We start from the raw sequence: 6,166 nt of genomic DNA, 5'->3' as shown, positions 1-6,166 counted from the left end.
GTGTTCCGTCTTGCCACAGGGCTGCACGATCCGCTCCTCAAAATGGCGCCGTGAAGTAAGCGTCAACATGAGACAGTTCCCAGTACCGCTGTGCACAAGCAGCACACGCACAGCAGCTCTTCGAATCCTGCCCTTGTGGAATAGTGAGGAGGGGTTAAATCAGAGGATCCGAACCCAGGGCGATCTTTATATACTCTTCTAACAATCCCCTCAGGCCACGTCGCCCGGTCGCATCACGCTGCCGCGGCTGGGAAAATAGTTGCAGCTCACAGGGTCCCGGTATTTGCTGCTTCCTTTTGGAGCGTCCCCCTGGCGTCTCTTTATCCCGGCATATGAGGGCCTGTAGCGGCGGGCGCTCCATCAGGCAGCGCCGGGCCTCAGTAAGAGGGGAGGCCTAGCAGCCCAGGTGGAGCCGGGTACTCGAGTGAAGTGTCTACAGCTCTGTGGGGCCCCGGGGCCGGGCGCCGCACTCCCCCACACGCCGCCCGTTCCTCGGCTCCACTCCGGAATCCGCGCAACCGACCGTTGCGTGGAAGGGAACCTGTGTCTTGCAGCAGCGATCCTCAGGGTCACTCACCCCATCCGTGGGTCTTCTAGGTCGGGCAGGTCACTCGTGCGGCTCCGCTCCAGACGCCGCTCGCCGATATGCTCCAGCAACAAGGCTTCCCAGAATCGGATCCGGTCGAGACCAGGCTAGCGTGTGCCCCTCACTTCGGGGTTCTGCTGGGGGGCTTTATTTTCTCATTGGGGCACTGTCACCCGCAGCATTAATGTACAGATTTTGTCTTGGGCGGAGGAGCAGCGGTTCAGGTGGCCATCTCCGACTCTGGCTAGCTCAGCCCCCCCCCCCCTCAGTGGCATATATATTTCAAAAAAGTACTGAGCGTGATTTTGAAAGAAATACCTAATGTAGTGCTCTTCCAAGATGACATCCTTGTACACACTGACACTGAGGATAAACACAATGAGGTGGTTGAAAATGTTTTATTGACATGACAGGAGAATGTAGTAAGTCTCAAAGAAGATAAATGCATATTTGTAGTAAAATAAATTGAATACTTACGACATATCCTTTCTAAAGATGGAGGTAAACCAAACCTAGCATTGCAGAAGGAATCTTAAATGCTCCTTGTCCCAATGACAAAGAACTGCTTTGTTTGCTCATTGGAATGTGTGAATTCTAAGCAAAGTTTATCAGAAACTTTATGGATTTAACAGAATGTTTCAGGAGTCTTTTGAAAAAAGGGGACTGATTTCATTTGGACTTCAACATGTCAAGAGATTTTTCAGTTGATTAAACAGTGTATAGTCACAGCTACTGCACTTCAAGCATATGTTGAGGGTACAGTCACATATGTTACAGTTGATGCAAGTTCAAATGGAATGGGAGCAGTTTTGTCACAAATGGTTGGAGATGAAGATGTTACTATCAGATTTGCATCAAGAAGGATAAGGAGGTGGAACTGAGGTATTCTGTAATAGAGAAGGAAATCTTGGCCTGTGTTTGGGGTGTAGACAAGTTTAGGCACTATTTGTGGAGAAGAATATTTTGGCTTAGAATGGACCACAAACCTCTGGTTGACATATCTGAAAATAAGATAAATAAAAAGCTACGGCCAGATTAGCAAGATTATCTACAAAATTGTTGGAATACATTTTTTCAGTTGGCCTTATTGCAGGGAGAATAATGGGAAACAGGATTTTCTATCTAGATTGCCAACTAAGAATAGTGAGTTAGACTCTAGAGAACAAATGTAGGAATGCATTATTGCCCGTGTTGAAGATCTGGTAATTTGTCCAAATATGGAAGAATGGCATGGTGCTGTGAAAGCTGATGTAGTGCTTGAGCAGGTAGTGAATTTGGTGATGTCAGGCTGGCTTAAAGGAAAATCTTTAGAAGTGGAGTTGCAACTATTTTGGAAGGTTTTCAATGACATTTCTTTAGAAAATAGCAAGTTGATTCCTCAGAGGTGTTTGATACAGAGAATATTAGAATCAGCTCATTCTGGTCATTTGTGGATTTCTGCGATAAACATTTGACAACTATCACACTTATTTCAAAACCTGTGACCAGTCTCGATAAGGTGTGGCAAAGAGTAGCAGTGGATTTCTTAGGTCCATTCCATATTTTGCCAAACAACATGAAATATTTTGTTGTGTTGATTGACCATCTTTCTAGGTTGGTTGAAGTAAGAGGTATCAGAGCCCAATACGAAATCTAATATTAGTTTTCTGCAAGATGTATTTTGCGGATAAGGTGTTCCTGAAGAACTCCTAACAGATAATGGAGTACAATTCACTTTGGATGCCATGGTAGTGTTTTTAAACAAAACTGGGGTGAAAGATTTACATACACCACTGCATCATCCTCAGGCCAATGGAAAAATTGAAAGGTTCAATAGAGTGCTTATGGAATGCATAGAGTGCTATAAAAGCAAAGGTTTATTGTGAAAAGGCCATCAGGATGTAGTGTGGGCTTACAGAGCTACTTCACATTCTGTTACAGGCAGTATCCCGTTTGTTTTGAGTTGATGAGGGACAGGAAAGTTATTTCAACATTAAATCCATTTTGGAAATCTGCAATATTTAATAATGAAATAGATGTTTTAAATGAATCATACTAAGCAAAAAGTACCAGTGAATAATTCAATAAAAGAATATGTAAAAAAATACAATTGCAGAAGAAGAGACATATTATTCATTTTTCTGTAGGGGATGTTGTTGCAATCAAAGGTCAGTTGTTATTACAAAAAGGAAAATCAAAATTCAGGGAATCAACTACTTTAATGGAAGTTGGGGTCAAGCGGTGAAAGCCAGTAACGGCCAATGGTGGAACATGGCATGCGTTGCTAAAATAAATAGGAGTAAAAATGTATGTTAACAATAAAAGGCCACTGGAAAATCAGGACGCCCTGCTGCTATGGAAAAGCACAAGAATAAGAAAATTACCAAGAAATGTGTATGATTAGTTGTTTTTAATTGATTACAATTTTAATTTTAGAGCATTAGGACGAGTTATACGTTTTTTTCTTTCTTTTAATTTTTCATTTATTATTATGGAAAGGGGGAGATACGTGGTGCTCAGCATATTTAACACAGTGCAGATGTTTTGTTATGTGTAATGAAAGTCCACGTTTCATAGACGGTGTTAGAATGTAGAATGCTTTGCTGTAATCAAAAGGAACCTGGGGAATCAGTTGGTGCTGATCTCCTGGACCCTTTGGACCTGTATCCGGTTTCTCTTCAGCTTTCAAAAAGGTATTCGTTATAAACCACCACGTCTAAGAGAATGTGATTTCTACAGGACCCCAATTCCTATAAAATCCAGGGAGGAATCAGTCAGGTGGGGATGCAGAATAGGAAGGGTACCAATCCTTATCTGGTAAACCGCAGTGTTTCAGACAATTGTGGAGAATGGATAGTGAGGATGCAGAATGGGAACAGCACCAATCCTTACCTGGGACACCTCTATGTTCCAGGTGAAGAAATTCCCTGCCCACTTCGAGAGAAAGGCCACATGTGACACTTGGGTCTAGTTGAACTGTTGGACGAGGGGCCAGAGACTGAAAGGGGGAATATGTACCCTTAAAGGCTGGTGATATAACCCTTAATGACTAGGTTAACCTTTTGATACAGGATTCTATTTTCAATGCATAGACTTTAATAGTGAATACGATACAATATGAGTGTTGGGTTACTCCGACAACAGATGTGGATAAATACTTGAAATATTGAATAAAATCGTATTCAATTGGAAAAGACCCTTTGTGTACCGGATACGTGCTTTTAAGGCTATTGACCGAAAAATAGAATCTTGGCATGTTTCAACAAATTCCGAGCCACAGAATTGTAAGCATTACTAACGGCTTTTAGGCGTGTTCAATTTCTCAGTACATATTTTTGCTTTTTATTTTTGTTGCCTGCAATGAACATGAAAGAGCAAGAGACTAAGGATTAAAGCATGCTTTGGCAAGGGCGATGGTATGACCATGAAAAATAGGGAATAAAATAGTCTCTGCCACACACCAAATGGATTTTGCATGTCTGATGAATATAAAGTATAATTGCTCACTTAATAATTCCATCTTAGAAGTGGTAAATTCCTACACTTATCTTGGCAGAATAATGTAGGCAAACTTGAGCGACACTGAGCATATTGTACATGTATCAAATAAAGAGCTGGCACATGGAAATGCAGTAAATGTATGGAGCATCAGGGCATAGGCATTTTAATCACCTTTTAACAGTATAGTTCCCCCATAGATTCCCCCATCACTTTTATATGCTATAGAGAAAATACCTATTATCCATAGCTTTTTATGCATAAGGTAGATGGTACTATCCGCACCTTAAACTCAATGGTCTCCACAAAGCCCTAAGGTTGGAATTTTGGATTGGAGGAAACTTTTGTAAGAGGGCTGGTTGCTATATGACGGTGTTACCATTGTTTAATACATGCTAAAGCAAAGTTCTTAAGGAGTATTATGGCTTCGGAATGTTTTGCATCTACCATGGGGACTGAATAATTTTTAACTAACAGTTTAAATGCACTCCAGCACTTTTCTTTAACTAACTCAGATATTCAGGATACAAGTTGTGTATTTTAAAGATTACTTGAAACATACTATGAAAAATTGGTTCATGGAAAAATATATAGAGGTATGTAGCACAAAATGTTGATTTAAAAACATATTTCAATCCTGTAGGGCAGCAGTTCCTCAAATGTATATGACTTGGAATCTGGAACACAAAGTGAAAAGTTGTATAATGAAATTTAGACTGAATTTTTTTCCGTTAAGAAACTGTGAGGGATGCATGGAAGAATGTAATCTGGGAGGAGGGAACATGCACCCTGTGTTATAATGATGTACAGTCTATCGAACATGTTATATTTGCCTGTCCTGCTTTGAAAATGTATCAACAGAGATTTTTAAAACCATCTGTTAAAAATAATGGTATTGCAACCGCAAGTGCTCCAACGGAAATGATAAACTAGTCATTGAATGAATTGATGAGCAGAAAAATGTTGATTTTTTTAGCTCCTTTCTAGATTTGTAGTAAAGAATGTAATTTTGAAAACTGTAGATCTCATCGTAAGCTCTAAATCTTTAATAATCTTGAAACTTGATATTGGAAGTAATCTTGGAGTTCCATGACCTTATGAAGGAGCTCAGCCTTTGCTGACATTCCTCTAAATAGTCTTGGAACTCCTCAGTGACTTAGAATAGCCTTATAATCTACTATGGTGGCACTTTCTCCAATATATTAAAATAATACAGTCAAAGATTGTAAAAGGTGGCTCTTTGACCTGTCATCCTTATTGTGGTCTTCCGCCAAACCTTTTGCCTTCTCCCCTCCTGTTTCGCAGAGTTAGCTGTTGTTGACCATGCATTTTACCACTGCTATGTTGCTTGTGCTCACACGCTAAAATATGGAAAAAATGACTTTCACCTGGTTGGCATATTCAATTTACTGATAAGTCCCTTGTAAATTGGTATACCATATACTCAGGGCTGGTAAATTAAATGCCACCATTGGACGTGTAGCACTTACTGTACCACCCTCTTAAGTAGCCCCTTAAAACATGTCTCAGGCCTGCCATTGCAGCCTTTGTGCAGTTTTAAACTGCCAATAAGAGCTGGCAAATTACTCCTTGCCAGTCCTAAAACTCTATCACTAATACATATGTCTTCCCTAAGGTAAGCCTTAAACAGCCCATAGGGCAGGCTGCATTGTATTTAAAAGGTGGAACATGTACTTTTAAGTTTTACATGTCCGAGTAGTGAAGAACTCACAAATTAGTTCTCACTACTGTGGGGCCCACATGTCTCATAGGATAACATTGAGTTACTTAATTTTATTTAATAAGGGATACATTTTGTTTAGGAACAGGTAGAAATGTTGTGTTTGCTGTCTAAAGAATTGTAATTTAAAATCCTCTTTAATGGAACAGTTGGACTTTGTCACAATTCTAAAAATGGCACTAGAGACATGGCATTTTCTTGTCCTAATCATTGGCACCTGCATCCAGTATTAGATGCCTAGGTGTAGTTGGCACTTGGCCATTGTGTATTCCTTCCAGACAGCCACATAATATGGGGGCTGGGTATTGGCAGAATTGGCCATCCTGTTGGGATGGGGGAGGAGGGTAGAGCTGTGCACAGCC

The sequence above is a fragment of the Lissotriton helveticus genome, chromosome 6 (genome assembly GCF_964261635.1).
Source record: "Lissotriton helveticus chromosome 6, aLisHel1.1, whole genome shotgun sequence".
Classification (NCBI taxonomy): domain Eukaryota; kingdom Metazoa; phylum Chordata; class Amphibia; order Caudata; family Salamandridae; genus Lissotriton; species Lissotriton helveticus.
This window is presented reverse-complemented; position numbering follows the sequence as displayed.